At 34.4% G+C, this 18648-nt stretch overlaps 1 pseudogene across 1 annotated transcript; it reads right to left on the bottom strand.

Moving 5' to 3' along the window:
- Positions 1 to 1482: 1482 nt before the first annotated feature.
- On the bottom strand, positions 1483 to 5788 carry LOC149197737 ((S)-8-oxocitronellyl enol synthase CYC2-like; annotated as a pseudogene). The gene is made up of 3 exons (XR_016254782.1): positions 5607 to 5788; positions 5284 to 5361; positions 1483 to 3204 (listed from the first exon to the last, which is right to left on the bottom strand). The product of XR_016254782.1 is annotated as a (S)-8-oxocitronellyl enol synthase CYC2-like (transcript).
- Between the last annotated feature and the right edge of the window lie 12860 nt (positions 5789 to 18648).

Here is an 18648-nt window from a genome sequence, read left to right as displayed (position 1 = left end):
AGCTTGTGGATACAAATTAATAATCATTTTGCAATAAAATAAATAAATCCAAAGCCAATGAAATCCATTAACTATATATATATATATATATATATATATAACTTTTAGTCAAATGTAAAACTAGAATTACACAATAATTTTTTTTAGTGAAATGAAAAACCAATTCACAATTAGAGAAATATCCAATACATTATGACATGGATAATCATAGATGTTTTGAAATTTTAATTTTTGAATACTCCAAAGTAATTTTTGGAGTAAATTTTAGTCCAATTTAATATAGAGAATTTTAGACTTCTTATTTAAAATGTTTTTTTGAATATATGCATTTTTTAATGTATTAATGGATCTAGTGCCCTAAAAACATTTAGGGCCTGGAAATCTAGATAACATAAGCTTATCCTTGAAAATATGTATTGGATTTTAAGTAACATTGATTGGGGAAAATGGTAAATTTTGGTTATTGCGTAATCGTAGTGATGTTCTAAACATTGTTTAATGTAATATTATGTTGACTGGATCAAATTTTTTCATAATATTTGTTATGATAAACCTATATATAAACTTGCAGAAATTCATTATGGAATACCAAAATAAATCCACATTAACTATGGATTTGATCTCCTAATAAATAGGATTATAGATTTAGATTAATTCTATTTTCAATAACAATATAAAAAAATTATCTACCAATTACAAAAGGTTATAACCAAAATTATATAAAGTTAAATTTTTGTCTCCTAAAAAATGAAAAGCAAAAGCATTTAAAGCTGAGTAGCGAAAACTAAGTTTTAAAAAACAATACCAACTTAAAAAGCAAAACTTTCTTAAAACAATAGCCGTTTAAAAAGCAAAAGCCAATTTTAATGTTTAACTTTCTTAAAACAATAGCTGCTTATAAAGCAAAAGCCAATTTTAATGTTAAATCTCAAAAATCATTGCAATTTAAAAGGCAGCGAGTCTCTCTACCTGCTTCGAATTTCATGCTATAATATGTTTGACTATACAACATAATTTTAAAGATGTTGAAGAGTGAGCTGAATTTTCCAATCACGGCGAAGATCTTTGAGCAGTGGACTGAGTTTATATTTTCAAAGTTGAGAGTCCAAAGATTGAAATTGGTAACACGGTCGCTGCGTTTGATCAGAATTTATGTTTACATAATAAACTGGGTATGATCCACTAAATCATTAAAATTGCCGAGAAGTACTATGAATGTCTACATTGGATAATAAAATAGGGAAGTAACTCAAGCTTCTGTTTACAGTCAAAGAATTAAAGCAGAATTTATGTTTACATAACTATCTGGTTCTGATCTACAACATCATTTAAGTTGCAGAGTACTACGAATGTCTACATTGGATCATTAAACAAGGAAGAAACTCAGGCCAGTCAAAGAACTATTTCCACCTCCGGATTGCTTTATTCTATGCTAAAAAATAATAATATTCAAAACAGAAGCTGGTGATCAACCATATAGTGTAACAGGAAGACCAAAACCATGGGTTTTCCATTTAATTTGTTTTAAAGATACAAAGAGTAAATAAGTTGAGCTGCAGCCAAAACTAATAATTTCTGTTATACAATATTGTGACAGGCATTCAATGATACTGCTACTGCAACTTGGTGCCCCAATTAACAGGGTGGGGACATGACAATCCCTCAGCCTGAACTTGCTTTAGTTGTTCAATAATTACAGCATACACCACGTATAAAGATCAGAATGATATACATACCCGATGCTGTAAGATTGAGATTTGTTGATACTTGATTTTTAACACCAAAACTAAATTGTAGGAAATTCTAGGATGGAGTTCCAGCTCTTTATTTGAGTCCATTGCAAAATCACACATCATCAAACATCAAGCAATTTTCAAAAACCTAGTTTCAGAAACTATACTTGGACATCACAAAATACACATCGCACTATAACTATGCTCTGATATTATCGACACCTCCAACTGATTCAGAATATAGTCCTGAATCACAAACACAACCTCTAAATGAAACTCCTCTGCTTGGTTCTACTTAGAGACATAAAGATGGATCACGTTTAAGGAACAACATGAGATACCTTCATTTTGTCTATCCAATATGCGAGAGAAGTTTCTGTATTTCGAAACCCAAAGAAACCATACTCTTTACTCTTATTCATGCTATGTACCGTTTCCTGGGGAAGATTTAATGTCAAATCTGCAAACCACCAATTTCCCACTTAATTTTTGTTGGGTGCAGCTTATTTTCTCTGACAATTGCATCCCAAACTAGACCTTTGTCTTTCATAGTCTCAGCCAGACTAAATCCTTCACCCTGGTATGGTAATGGCTCCAGATCAAATTTTTCTGCTATGATTCCCCATAGGCGTTTCCATTTAAACACATCTCCATTACTACAATTAAAAGCCTGGTTCTTGGCATAAGGGTCTGTGGCAGCCCAAATTTCTTGCTCTGCAATCAAATCTGCATCAGATACATCCGTAAACTGTTCCCATGTAATTCTGTTGCCTGGGTATTTGAAAGGCAGCCCCTCATGTTTGCAAATGGCAGCATAAACACAGAGTGTGCCTACAACATTCATTAAGCTCCAAGGAGAAAAGCCAAATATAATTGTGGGACGGTGAATGGACCATGTTAATCCTTTTTTCTTCTTGGCAGCCTCAAAAACAATATCCTCCAGAGTGTGATAAAAATTGGGCACAGATAACCTAGGAAGCTCTTCATGATAAGGTGCCTCGTGTGCCTGAAAATTGTTTTTCCTGGCCATTGCATCAAAAGGACCCAAGTAGTGTTTTGCCCCTGTCTGAAGACAGATGTGCTGTAAATTCTCTGCATTGGGTAGGAGTGCATCTAACACATTATTCAACATTCTTCCATTGTCCTCACAGTTTTTCTCCTCTGTTTCTCTGCTCACCCAAACAACCCAGAAGAGATGGGTTACATCTTTCAATGGTGAAATTTTTTCTAGAGTGAGTTCTCTATCCAGAACATCGCATTGAATGTATTGTACTGGAGTATCTGGCGACCAATCAGGCTTAGACCTCCTAGCAACTCCATAAATTTTCCAAGGTCCACTCGGAATGTCAGGTATAGGCAAAATTTCTGCCAAGCTATTGCCCACAATTCCTGTTACACCTATGACCAGCGCGACTCGCTGTTGTTTCCCCGATTTGTCACCAGAACCTTCACCTTTGGGTTCAAAATTTCTCTGCATTGCAACAATACAATACAATGAACCAACAGTGCAATCCCAAATGCAGCAAACTTATCCTTTAACCCATCTAAAGACAGGGTTTATAAGCACCCAAAAGTTGCTAAGCTCAAGTGTCCTAACTCTGAAGCTCAAGACACCTTTTCCAAATTCTAATATTTAATAAATGTGACATTTGTGTGGACTCGGAAGGAAAGGATAAAGTACCTTGTTTGAGATAATTTTGGCTAGTCAAGCATGTATCAACGTTCACTATCAAATATTTAATAAATTCACCATCGATTTGAATTCCAAAAGTAAAGCTAAAGTGTAGAACTGTCATTATCAAGTATATAATAAATTCATTCATATATCAACCTTTAAAATTAAATATTTAATAAAGTATATAATAAATTTAATCATATATCAATTTTCATAATTAAATATTTAATAAATTCATTCATATATCAATCTTCAAAATTAAATATTTAATAAAATATATAATAAATTCAATCATATATCAACTTTCACAATTAAATATTTAATAAATTCACTATTTATGTGAACATTTACTATCAAATGTTTAAAAAATAAATTCAATCATATATCAACTTTCACAATTAAATATTTAATAAATTCACTATTTATGTGAACATTTACTATCAAATGTTTAAATTTATTATTTGTGTGATAAATGTTTTCCTATTTGTATAATAAATTTACTGTGAATTATTATTAAATTTATATAAATAAAGTTAAAATTTTCTCTAATATAAAATTATATTATCAAATTTTAATAAAAATACAAAAATACAAAATATTTAAAATTTATCATTTATTTTAATAATTTTAATTAATCAAATAAATATAAATCCTCAAAATTCAATACTATTTATATTCAATACAATCTTTATTACCTTATTTATAATATATACATACAATAATTATAAATCTTTCACTTTATACCCATTTTAAATATACCAATTCACATTTCAAATAAAATGTTAATCAACACTTTTTGCATTAAAGATTTCAATCACCTACCTATACACATGTATTTCAATATAATTAAAGTAATAAAAATACTAACAAGAAAAACTATCCAAAATACAATTTAGACAAATTTAAACATAATAAGATATTAATTTATTAACTAAAAAACTACAAAATGAAAAAGACTCTATAATTTAATTAGTTCTTTCAATCTAACCCGACTAAATTATTACACTTAAGATCTCAATCACCACACACACTCACATATATACCAACCAGAAAAACTACCCAAAAAACAACTTATACCAATTTAAACCTAATAAAATATTAATTTATTAACTGCGAAATAAACATGCAAAACAACTTATACCAATTTAAACCTAATAAAATATTAATTTATTAACTGCGAAATAAACATGCAAAATTATTGCACTTAAGATCTCAATTACCATCTCCATCCATATATATAAATAATTAAATAAATACAAATACCAACCAAAAAACTAAAAAAACAGCTTATACCAATTTAAACCTAATAAATTATTAGTTTGTTAAGGGAGAAAACTGCAAAATGAAAAAGTGTCTAATAGTTTGACTTTAGTTCTTTCAATCTAACCTGCCGAAATTATTTTTTTAAGACATTTCCGTGTTATTTAAAAAATTATAGCATTTGAATATAATTTAACCATTTTTAGTTACAATTTTTATTAACATAGTTTAAAAAATTGCACCAAAAAGCTGGAATATATTCACTATGTTATGAAAAATAATTTATACCGTTTATGCTGTTTATTTATTTATTTGGAGTAGTTCAAAATAGGATGTGCTTGGAATGAAGTTTCACGGAACCAAAAAAATCTTGAAATGAAATTTCACGGAAGCAGAAATCTTGAATTCTCATCTAGTCCTATTCTCTCTAATAAGTGAATAATAAACCTACAAAATCAAAAAATCCTACCAAATTTACAAACTTCGCACCGAAAAAATAATTCACACTTCAATCAAATTTAAACCAGAAGTGATATCGCAGTCCATGACTAAGAACTCATTTGGCATGATAGGGCTGAAATAAATTGAAATAGAAATAGGTTAACAGCCACATACCCCGCGATGGCCAAGGGAACCTGCCTGCCTGGAATACCAGCTCATTGTTATACGCTACACAATAATCCACAGACCAATCTGCTAAATCAGACATCAAAGCGAAGTTCAGGAAGATATGCATCCAAAATCTTGAGTTAAAGGAATTTCCCTAATCCATTAGTTCATTAAATCTTGCCCACAGAACTCATTCTGGCATCCTATACGTTATCAGCGCAGTACCAGAAGACCATGTTAGAGGATTCTACCAAATCAATGACAAATAGTGAACCAATTCTGAAATTTCCACGTTTTCGGAACGAGAGTGAGATACGAATCACGGTTACCAAATGAAATCAGCGTTGCGGTTCAGAAATAAAGGCAGCTGAGCAGGGTTTCCTGATGGATTTCTGCAACAAATATTTCGTTAGGGATGTTCGGGGGTTTCTGCAACAAATACTGCGTCAGAAATGTTCAGAATTTCTGCAACAAATACTGCGTTAGGGATGTTCACATATTTGGATAAAGGAGACCCGAGACGACGATTTATAACTTTCTGCACGTCAGGGAGGACGTAAGATGACCAGTAGATTTAGAATTCTATGGGCAGTCGGTTTACCATTGTGGTGGGGACCGTGGATTGTGTTCAGGGTTGACACCCGCATATTGGTTCATAAATGGGTAGTTTAAAGAGTCCATAATGGTTTAAGAAAAAAAGAAAAAAACATAAATTTCAGTATGGTGAAAGAAATTTTGGTTATAGCTGTTACCTAAAAAAAATTCACTGCAGGACTGTCTAAATTCCTGCGCTACTTTTATGATTAACATTAACATGTCCAAATACATTGAATGTCAGCACCATGAATATAACAGCGACTGGTCACAATCTGATCACGAGGAGGTAGAGAAAAAAGTTCTGCATCCATGTCATAATAGGCAATGTGTTACGGTTTTGCAGAGAAAAATAGAAGCAATCCTTGACACCATGCCGCAACGTTACATCGTGCGTCAAGCATCCTCATCCTTATTATCGACCGACTAAGATTGGCCAACCTACAGAATCGATCTGTAAGACACCTACCTACCTGTAACGTTGATTATTTATTTAATGGCCTTTGAATTTTGTGTGTTAGAGCCTTGAGCTTGCTTTTTGGTGTGTGATTGCTTTTTGGTGTGTGATTGAGATATCTTCTTTTACTTTGTTGGTATGATTAAGAGAATTATTCTAATAAAGACAATAGCGACAAGAGGCCACCATAGGGGTATATGTGCATGTAGTTCATAGGTATACTTGAACTTTGTTGAGTAATAGGTTTAATGTTGGGATTCCTTAGTAGGGATGGTCGATAAGTAAGCAAGAGAACATTTTCATTATTTTTTTAGGTTTTTTTTAGCTTGATGATTTTTCTCACCTAAAAGGATAGTAGCAAAAAAACAATTCACATTGTGGAGTTACCTCCTGGCCTGACATGGTATCAGAGCCAACTCCATTTTTTAGCCTTTCTGCCCTTGTAACTCTTTTCTTCCATTTCTGCAGTCTACGGGGAATAGTTCTGCCCTTATATCTATTGAGGTACCATTTACTTTTGTTACATGATTGTTTTTGTTATATATATTTAATATGCATTGTGATTATTAAAGAATCATTTCCGTGGGTGTGGAATTTAGTCGAAACTGCTAAGATGGTTTGTGATTTTTTCTCAGATTGCTAAGCAATGAGATAAACCAGTGTAACACGTTCTTCCTTACTGCGTAGTTGACTCCTATAGTGTTTTCTAGGCAATTTAGGTGCAAGATTACAGACTTTGGTTTATGAATTTTGTAATTTTATGAGTACTAGATATCGGGTCTTCAAGTTCAACTATTGGCATACATAGTCCCTGTCCTCGACTTTGCTCCTCACACCGGTTTCTCCTTCCAACTGCGCTCTGGTCCCTCGACATACCACACTTGACTTCGCTACATCCCCGAACAGGTGACTCCTCACCTCACTCCCACAACACCCTTGACCATCACAACCTTCGTTCGAGTCACTACAGCAAGCCATACCATAGCCGGTTGGCATCCTGCAGTGATACCTCCCACACACTTGTCCCAAGATTGACCTCAGGATTCCAGACATTGTACACAATCTCCACCGATCACCCATCGTGGCTCCTCGTTACCGCACAGCTCGACATCTCCCCTCCACCATCTTGCTCACAGTTTCCATAGTTGCTCAAAGCCTTGGCCTCTCGGACCTCTCCTTCGAGCCTCGGTCCCTTGGCTACAATTCCTCATTATAACGCATTGCTCCCCTAGTCGACTCCCATACAACGCTCCCACCACACTGATAATATTGAATCCTGATTCAACTTCCCCCACATACAACCTCCCCATATACAACCTCCACTAAGTAATACCTATTTCCTATATATTAGAGTGCAATTTTTACACTACAAGTGAATTTTTTGCCATTAGAATTGCATTTTTTTTCCACCAAAAGTACACCTTTTTATATATATTGGTAGCATAGTACATTTTTAATGCATTTATTGATATCTATTTTTGGAGTAGTTCCCCTAGCAAAAGAGAACTATCCTGATTGGTCAAGGAGATAAAACACACTCTCATTTTCAATGAGTTGTGGAAAGGAGTTTGTATAGGAGAAGGAAATAATAAACCTGCAAAGGCCACCTCGGATAAGGAGATTACCATATGGGAAAACAAGAACAACAAGGCCTATGCCTTGATTGCATCATCTGTAAATGAAGAGGTGATTCGCCATATTTCACTATTTTCAAATGCTTTTGAAGCCTTACATAAGTTGAAGGAACTTTATGACTCATACTCTAAACTTGGAGTTGTCTAATTGATGATTAAATTATTCAGTGTTGAATTGAAAAATGACGATCCTCATCCTTTAGCATCAAAAGTAAGATCTATTATGCATGATATCAAAATCACTAGTGTTCAAATAAACATTCTTCTTATAGCTTATGTCAAGGAACTATATCCCACTTATTCAAATTATCTTGAGTCATTATAAGCAAGTGGAAACTTCAAGGAGATCACCTTTGACTCCCTTGAGAAGAAGTTTGCTAAGAGAGAGAAGGGTTTTGGGAAGAAGAAAACTCTTCAATCTTCTGAAGAAGTTGTGTGTCTTGAAAATAAATAGAAGAATCATGCTCAAGATTCTTCTAGAGGAAGAGGTGGCCAAAGAGGTAGAGCAAGAACAAATTTTAGAGGCAGTGGGGGCAGACAGTTTCAAGGAGAAAAGTCTGATCTTCATTGCTACATTTCAATAGATATGGACATGATGCATCCACATCTAAGTTGCCTTAGGAAAAAATTGAGTAGGAAAGAAATGAAGCCAAAGGTAAAACCCATGACAAAGAGAAAGGTAAGCACCTGAATCTGCTCACTATGTTGTGGCACATTATAATATTGGAGTAACTGAAGACTTGTTTAATGCTTCACTTGCTTCTTGGAAAAATGATTGGTTGCTTTATTCAAGAGTAACTTGCCACATGAATTTTAGAAGATATTGTTTTGAAGAATTTACTAAAAATGTTGATAGAGCAGTATACTTTGTAGAAAAGTCAAAACTCAAGCCATCAGGGCTTAACACCATCAGGCTCAAATTGCCTAGTCTTCTAAAATTTCTTCTACACTATGTTCTATACCTCCTAGAGCTAAGAAGAAAATTGTTTTCCTTGGTCCACATACGTCAGAAAGGACACTCCATTCATATGTTTTATGGCATGGTTGAGGTTAGAAAAACATCAAATCATTGACTTGTCATGACGGGGATAGAAGGAGAAAGACTTCTGAAGCTGCAAGGTACCTCTGCTCGTGCACAAAACTTCTCATAGAGTTCTCATTATGATGAAGGTACACTTCCATCAAGTCTTTTATGGCATGCTATATTTGGACACTTGAATTAGGACAACCTTCATATGTTGAAGAAAAGTGGTGTTACTTGTTTGCCTATAATTCCTAGGAAACTTAAGCAATGTGATGCTTTTATTCTAGGAAAGCATAATAAATAGTCTTTTCATGATTCACATTCCAGGGCACAAAGAAAACTTGAACTCATTCATTCAGATTTATGTGCCCTAATTCCCGTTCCTTCTGAAAATGGAAATAATTATATGATGACATTTATTGATGACTACACCAGAATGTGTTGGGTTTATTTATTGAAGAAGAAATATGATTCTTTTCAAACATTCAAGAACTTTCATGCATGGATTGAAAATGATGCATAATCTCATATTGGCTCTATTTTCACTGATAAGGGAAAGGAATACACTTCAAAAGAATTTGAAAACTATCTTCACCAGCATTGGGATCAAACATCAAACAAATGTGCCTTATAATCCCCAACATAATGGAGTGGTTAAAAGAATTAACATGACAATATGGTACATTCCATGATGTTTTTCAATAATTTAAAATTGATGTTTTTGGCTAATGAATTTCTATGTGTTGTGTATATAAAGAGTTGGTGTCCTTCTAATGCTGTTAGAAACAAGACTCCTTATGAAATGTGGTATGGCCACATTCCTTCAGTAAAACATATCATGGTCTTTGCTTCCACCTGTTATGCCTTCATACCTTTAAAGGAACAAAGAAACAAACTTGGTGCAAGGATTCATAAGTGTATCTTCTTGGGGTATTCAAATATGTCCAAAGCATACCGTCTCTATGATGAATTTAATAAAAAGTTTGTTGTATCTAGAGATGTGATCTTTCTTGAATCCTCCAAGATTGACAATGTTGTTGAGTGACAACTTGATTGCTTGGATAGATTCAGACATGCAAAGTGATTTAAAGAATTTGGTAATCAGATTCCACATCTTGAAGGGGGGATTCCTATACTAGATGAATCTGTGGAATCTTCTTCTGAAGCACTCTCTCCCCCACATGAAGCTCCATCCACTGATGAAAATTTAAATGATATGATTGAACAAATTGGGAGAATCAATCTTGATTTAGTCCCAACTCAGTCAACTGAGCAGCCTAGTCCATCTCAAAAATGTCCTCCGAAATGGTTTACAAAAACACTTGAAAGTGTTCATCTTGATGAGGTTGAAAAGACAAGAACACGTAATTCATCCAAGCAAAATGGAGGTGATGTAGATGATTTTGATTCACCTATTGATATGGATTTTTCTTATGATTGTGAACTGAATTCGTCCTCATATTTTGAACCAACTTCCTTCAAAGAACTTGCTTCTCATGATGAATGGAAAGAAGCGATGCAAAAAAGAGTATGATTCCTTAATAAATAGTGACACTTGGAAGCTGGTTGATCCTCCATTGGGAACCAAACCAATTTGCTGCAAGTGGGTCTACAAGAACAAGTATAAAGCTAATGGCTCACTTCACAAGCACAAAGCAAGGCTTGTGGAAAAATGTTTTGCACAAAAGGAAGGGGTCGATTATGAGGATAATTCCCCACCACCGCCCCCCCCCCCCCCCCCCCCCCCCCCCCCCCCCTACCCACAACAAAATGGGCTATCGTCCTAATGCTCTTTGCCTTGGTAGCTTAGAATGGTTGGAAAGTCTATCAAATGGATGTAAAAACTCCTTTCTTGAATGGAGATTTGAAAGAGAATGCTTTTATGTCCCATCCAAAAGGATTTTTTGTGAAGGGCCAAAAACATAGAGTACGCAATCTTGTGAAATCCTTGTATGCCCTCAAGCAATCACCGCAATCCTGGAATCAAATGTTAACTGAGCATATTTTGAAACTCAACTTCAAACATTATGATCTTGATGACGCAACTTTGTTTGTCAAAAAAGTTGGAAAAACAATTGTATATCTTGTGGTGTATGTAGATGAACTTTTGATGATGGGGAAAAATGAGAGCTACATTGCATCCATAAAGAAGGAATTGAGGAAATGTTTTGAAATGATTGACTTGGGCTATGTTCACTACTATCTTGGTATTGAAGTAACTCAACATCCGAAGTTTATATTCCTCTCTCAGAAGAAGTACATTGGAGATATGTTGAATAGGTTTGGCATGGCCGAGTGCAATACTTTGACTACTCTAATGGAACAAAACTTGAATCTCACATCCACTTAAGGAAAATAATTTGAGGATGCAACAAAGTATAGACAACTTGTAGGAAGTCTCAACTAATTGACTACTACCAGATTGGACATTTCATTTGTTTTTGGAATCCTCTTCAGGTTTATGCAAAAGCCCTATGAGGGACATTGGTTTGCTGCAAAAAGAGTTCTAAAGTACTTGAAGGGAGTTGAAGACTTTGCATTGAAGTATACACAGGTGGTCGACTTCAAATAGATTGGATACTCTGATTTATACTTCGATGGAGATAAAGAAACTGGGGTATCTACTTCAAGTTATGCTATGAGTCTTGGACCGGGAGTTGTCTCTTGTAGGTCACACAAACAATTAGTTCCAACAGATTCCAAAACAGACGCAGAATATGTGGCAGTCGCGGAAGCAACAAAGGAAATTGTGTGGCTCAGGAAAATTCTGGAAGTTTTGCAGGTTAGACAAGCACATTCAAATCCACTGATGATTGAAAACACTTCTACAATAAATTTGGCCAAGAACCTAAAGTTCCATGATTCAATGAAACAAATCAAAATAAGATATTATCTGATTCGACATCATGTTGAGTCCAAGACGATCCATCTACGCCATTGTTCCACAAATGAGTAGATTGCAAACATCTTAACCAAATCACTTGGAAGAAAAAAGATTGAAAGATTCAAAATGATGCTTGGACTCACCAACATCCATTCAGATTAAGGCGGGGAATGTTGACACCTAATATTTGGGAATAGGAAATTCATGTAAATAATGTAAATAAAAAATAAGGAGATTAGGAATATGAAGAGACGTCGGGAGGTGAATTCCAAGAGTCTCTCCCTCCATGTATATATCCATGAGCAATCTTAATTAAAAAACACAATTTGCATTGTGAAGTTACCTCCTGGCCTAAGAGAGAGATAAATAGATCTGATTTATTATAATTGTGTTTCTCCTTCCTTGGACATATCCAATTTAGTTGTCCTTAATTGAAAATTGTTAATTTATTTCTTGGTTGATGCAAGCATCATTACTATTATGATGTATAGGTTGGTTGTTTATGTAATTATGGATCTCAAAAGAAGATTAAAATTCATGTGAGAGTTTCTTAGGGAATATATCCATCCATTAAAGGCCCAGTTGCACCTTCAATTCTTTTCTTTTCTCACGAAACCAATAAGGACAGATTGAATTGTGGCAACAACTACTCTATTAATTTTCATTTTTCTTATTTCCTATGAATGAATTCAATTATGAAAAACTAGGGCTTCTAATGAAGATGTGTGTTATTTTATGCTTTCTACTAGGTCTTGCTAGATATTGATAGTTAAAAATGCATGTTTTCATGGATATTTTTCATAACATTCACTAAAAAAGGTTGGACAATGAGGGAGGAAGATCGGATTACATGCAATATACCCTTCATATTAGCAGAGATTAGTTAATTTATATTAAATTACAAGGTCAATATGAAGTGGTTGAGAAAACAAGAAAAATACAACATAAGAGAGATACAAGTGATAGAAATTAGGCTTGTGCTCAAGTATGTGTTCCATCTATGACAGAGTCCATAAAAGTTTCAGTAGTTGTCAATAGAAAGAACAATACTAACTAGCGTAACTAAAATTTATCTCCAGAATTTCATTCAAGTAAGAATCATTATTTTCACCTTCTTCTACACTATCAGCATGTTTTATCTTTCAATTGAGATGCAATGGTAGCCCACTTATATCCACAACAAATGTGTGCAAATTCAAGAAGTGCTAGATACAAATGTGTTACAAACCAAGTATTAAATTTTAACACCCATACTCAATTAGCACAAGTGCAGAAACAATTATGAAATATATTTTCTCTCCAATTGGTAAAAAGCACACCATAGACAATTTATTAAAGAAAATTAGTAATAAACCCTTAAAGACAACTTTGATTTTAAAAATTGGGGAAACAATGAATGGAGATGGACAAGAAAGATCTGGGTGGATCCAGAAAAATAAGTGGCCTTGAAAATAGCTCAAAAATAAAAGTCCTAAGATAAAAGTGAAACTAAGACTAGATCGTAGTATTCATCGCCTTGATTCCAGTGGTGTGAATGAAACTCAAATCTGAGTTTGTATGCTTAAGCTACAGCTGGTCAAAGTTCTGGTCAAACTTGGCCAAGTGGCAATCACTGACGAGGCAATAATTTGGTAGTGTCAGTGCATGAAAAACAACAATTGGAATGGGAGAATTTTTCACCTCTTTAATTTTTCTAATATCCATTAAAAACTAGATGAAATTTTTTAACCATATGTGTATAAAAAAAAAAAACAAATTAAAAGTTTGAGGGCAATAGGCTCCCAACCTCGCCACCCCCTAACGGTCCAACAGTGTATATATATATATATATATATATATATATATATATATATATATATATATTATGTGGGTGGGACACCCCTGGCAGACCCGCCCAACCCCATTGGAACCACATGTACAGAGACCACCAACACGAATCACAAAATGGGTGCCATATTATATTAACCGTCGAACCATATAACAAACCGCCACCAAAATTAACGTGTCGTGTGCTATAGCTAACCTAGATCCATCTTAACACCAGATATATCAAGCACCGAGAGGGATCAAATCTCTCGAGGTGCAAACCTATTTTTTGAGTACAAAACTTGAGGAAAGGTTTGCACCTCGAGAGATTTGATCCCTATCGGTGCTTGATAGATCCGGTGCTAAGATGGATCTAGGCTGGATTTAGTCGTATGCTGTCATACATAATTTGCTAAACATCCAATTATTTTGATCATTTTAAATATGTTAAATATGTCTAAGATTAATTTGGTCAATTTAATTTAAAATTTGCGTAGTTACCTCAATTTATTGAGATGAGAGAGACTGTTAGTAACTTGAATTTTGAAAAATGATGAAATACAAATTTTGAGTGTAAAGTGTCAATGTAACAATGTTGATAGATAGAAAATGTGAATACTAAGAATATAGTCTATTACAAACAAACTTCACTGCAATCAATCTGAAACTATTTTCTTCTACTATTTTTATTATCACACCTATTAGTTTTTCCATTTTCTCGTATCGATCATATGAAAAGAGAAGTTGGAAGCATAGACCATTCAAATATTTAACTCGATATACTGTAGTAAACAACATACCTTGTCTCTATTTCTCTGCAATATTAATAGTAGTTTTCTCCAAAGTCAGTCATTCTGACATATGTAGTGTTAAACCCAAAATAATTTTCATTGGTAGCCATTTTCTATTATTGGGTTGGAATGCAAAGTAATTAACAATATTGAATGATGGAAAATGGCAATAATAAGAATGTAGCCAATTATAAATATTTTATCGTTTCAAGAAGAAAACATTTGGGGTAAGCAAGCATTTTATATAGGATGAAAATTCAAGTATTGTATCTAATGTTGAATAATTTTTATGTGTTTACATTGAGAGAGAGTGTGTGTGTTTTGGGGGTGAGAAGGAGAGACAAGGGGAGATAGAGATATAGATAAGGAGGAGAGGGAAGAAGAGAGAGCAAAGACAGGGAGGGAGGAAGATATATATATATATATATATATATATATATATATATATATATATATATATATATATAGATATAGATATAGATATAGATATAGATATAGATATAGATATAGATATAGATATATATATATATATATATATATATATATATATATATATATATATATATATATATCTATATCTATATCTATATCTATATCTATATCTATATCTATATCTATATCTATATCTATATATATATATATATATATATATATATATATATATATATATAGCGAGAGAGAGAGAGAGAGAGAGAGAGAGATGGGGAGAGAAATGTTAGAAAGAGAGAGAGAATGGGAATAGAAAGAGATTGAGGGGAAACAGAGGGAGGGAGAGATAGATAGATAGATATAGAGAGAGAGTGTGTATGTTTAGGGGCTGAGATAGAGAGATAGAGAAGGAGAGAAAATGGGAGATAGAGATATAGATGGAGGAAGTAGAGATGTGCTTACAGTGAAATCAATGCACATTATTAATCTAATTACTTTGAAATTAATGTACATCGTACATCTTGTTGCATCAAACCAGAAATCAATCTCTACACTAAAATCAACGCATGTAGTGAGAACAATCAAATAGGATTAGAAATCAACTTATATATTGAAATCAATGCATCTAGTGAAAGAAATCAAATAGGATTAGAAATCAATATCTACACTAAAACTAATGCATATAATGCAATCAATCACATAAGAGTAGAAATCAACATCTACGTTGAAATCAATGCATCTAGTGTAAGGTATTAAATATGATTAGATAACGACATCTATGCTGAAATCAATGCATCTAGTGCAAGTGATTAAATAGGATTAGAAATTAATATATACACTGAAACCAATGCATCATGTGCAAGCAATCAAATATGATTAGAAATTAATACCTACACTAAAACCAATGCATCTAATACAAGCAATAAAATATGAGTAGAAATCAACATGTACGCTAAAATCAATGCATCTAGTGTAAGGTATTAAATATGATTAGAAATCAACATCTACACTAAAATCAATGCATCTAGTGAAAGCAATCAAATAGGATTAGAAATCAATATCTACACTGAAACCAATGCATCATGTGCAAGCAATCAAATAGGAGTAGAAATCAACATCGACACTGAAATCAATGCATCTAGTGTAAGGTATTAAATAGAATTATAAATCAACATCTACACTGAAATCAATGCATATAGTGCATGTGATCAAATATGATTAGAAATCAACAACTACATTGAAATCAATACATCTATTTTAGTAAAAATATAAAATATTCATGCCTTTCTAGATCTAACTTCTATGTCTGTATTTGTCTCTGTGAGACTCTTTCTTCTTCCCTCTCTCTCCACTTTACATTCTATGTCTATCTCCCCCTCCTCTCCTTCTCTCTCTTTTCGTCCCTCTCTCCCCCGTCTCACTCTACCTGCCTCTCTCTAACTTTCTCTATCTTTCTCTTCCTTCCTCTCTCCCCCTGCCATCTATATTTATACCTCCCTGTTATCGGGAAATCTAGTGTCCACTCGGAGCTGCTAGTCCCACTAAGACTGGTAGCTATCTTAGAAACAAACAAACTAAAACTACTTTCGTTTTCCTTTATGAGAAGTAGATAAGATGGGAATGAAGGACACCAACCTCAGTCTTGTGCTTGGTTCCTTGCTCGATTCCTCTCCTTTCTGATAGATCTTTGTCACTTCTCCTCTGTCTACCCAGCTTCAAAGAGCACCTGTGGAATCAAAGCAGCATAATATTATCGAAGAACAGAGATCTACAATCATAAACAATATAGGACCAGATATATATTGACCACACAAATGCATATATCATCAAACATACAAGAATGTGGAGGAAAACTTGAATAGCTTTATTAATATCAAGAATAAGCAAAGAGGATTACAACCAATTGTTCTGACCCAGCGTCATCCTCTAGCATGAAAGCCCTTCTTTCACCTCATGAAAAGATTAGATCACCCAACACTATGATGTTCCACCAAGAAACCAACAACACTTCCTTACAAAATACAAAATTCCAGCCTCTGGATCTCTCGGATGAGGGATCCATATATAGATGATTGCAGGGGGGTGAGTCAGCTTCTGGGATTTTGATTAGTGTCTCTCTTTGATAGTCCTTGATTCCACTTGGAGATTGAGGATCTCTTACTCATCCCTAGGTGAATTCAAAGAGGCAAGTGTCACAGGAGAAGTTTCTGGAAGATTCTATGATCATCCACCTCGCAAACTGTCTCTGCCATTTGTCCACTCTCGCCCATCGCACCCTACAGAAGGGATTTTCAGTATGCATCGCACCCTTTTCACTGGGCAGGTGGGATGCATCGCATCTTTAGTACTGAGCAACCTGTATGGTCCAGTTTTGACCAGTTCTGAGCAGTTTCCTATGGAGAACTTCTGGGAGATGATGTAATCAGCTGACCTTGTTCCTTTAGGGTATGAAACAACACTTTTAGGAACTTAGGAGCCCTTGGTTTATGGACATGTATGATTGGGTTTGCAGAGCACAAAAATGTCTATAACAGTTGCCCCCTAAAGCATGAGGTCGTTAATCTTTTGATGTCGGGTGAAATGCTTTATCATGAGGATCTGAAGTTTTTTCGAGCTGGGAGGCAACCTGTAATAAGATACAATACAATACATTATCTTCATAATATTTTTCATGATCTAGTTGAGGCGGGCATTCCCATGCTCAGCTTTATAAATTCATTTTTATGTACATAAGACAAACAACCGTTTGTGCGGGAGACTGATGATTCTGATAGAGTCATCATCCTTTGATTCAGATGATCATCTATGCAGCAACAATGTACATTTGATGTCTTTATTTTCCTGAATATATCATAGCCCGGATGGATGAAACTAGATTCGGGGTCTTCAAACTCGTTCAATCTTCACTCGGAGTACAAGCCGATCCATGTGAAAGATGTTCTGGAGTCAAACATGGAAAGACATCGCCTGATTACCAGCCAATGATGTAAGTTGTTAACATGAGCGAGAGGAATCACCGATAATGATGATAACCCTCTAGGTACTGTTAGAGTCGGTCTGGTCAGCCCTCCGTCAGAGATCAAAGCTCTTTCTGCATTTCAATTTTAGGTGTCTCGCTCCATCCACTCAGCTGCATTTCGCTAGGGACATGTCATGATTTGATGGAGGAAGTCATGCTACTCATTTTACCTCATGTCTGCTCCCTACTGGTTGAGGTCTTGATCCATAATCACTGAAGTTCATGATAGTCAAGGTCTGGTCATATTACAAGACAAGGTCATTTTTATGGTTGGGTCTAGGAAATCATCAATGTGGTCCTTGAAAAACATGTCCAGAACAAGCCATGTAGGCCAGAGGGAGACCTTATACACCTATAGTGCAGAAAGCTTCATCATCACCGCAAGAGACATCGACTCTTCTTCAAAACTCTATTTTGAAGAAAAGTCAAACAAGGTCAACTATGACAAAATTTTCCAAAAATCGACAGTTGACATTTTCAGATGCAGTCATGGATTTCAAAGCCAGAGGCCCAGTCACACAGTCCTCGCAAAGAAACACCGAAAATTTTATCATGAGAGCCAAAATTTCAAAGGAAAAGGAAAAACAGAGTGTTTTAAAAGTCAATGAAAAGTGTAAAACTCAAACATTAGAAAGTGGGTCTTAAAAGAGGAAAAAATTAAACCCAACTCTCTCAAAGCCTATATATATTTGTTTTGGTCCAAGACTAAGTCATTGTGTTATGAAAAATGCTT

This window comes from Pinus tabuliformis, chromosome 2_2, assembly GCF_031772625.1.
Source record: "Pinus tabuliformis cultivar Carrire ecotype Pingquan chromosome 2_2, CPIR1, whole genome shotgun sequence".
NCBI lineage: Eukaryota > Viridiplantae > Streptophyta > Pinopsida > Pinales > Pinaceae > Pinus > Pinus tabuliformis.
The sequence above is the reverse complement of the archived record's forward strand: the minus strand, read 5'-3'. Positions and strand labels throughout refer to the sequence as shown.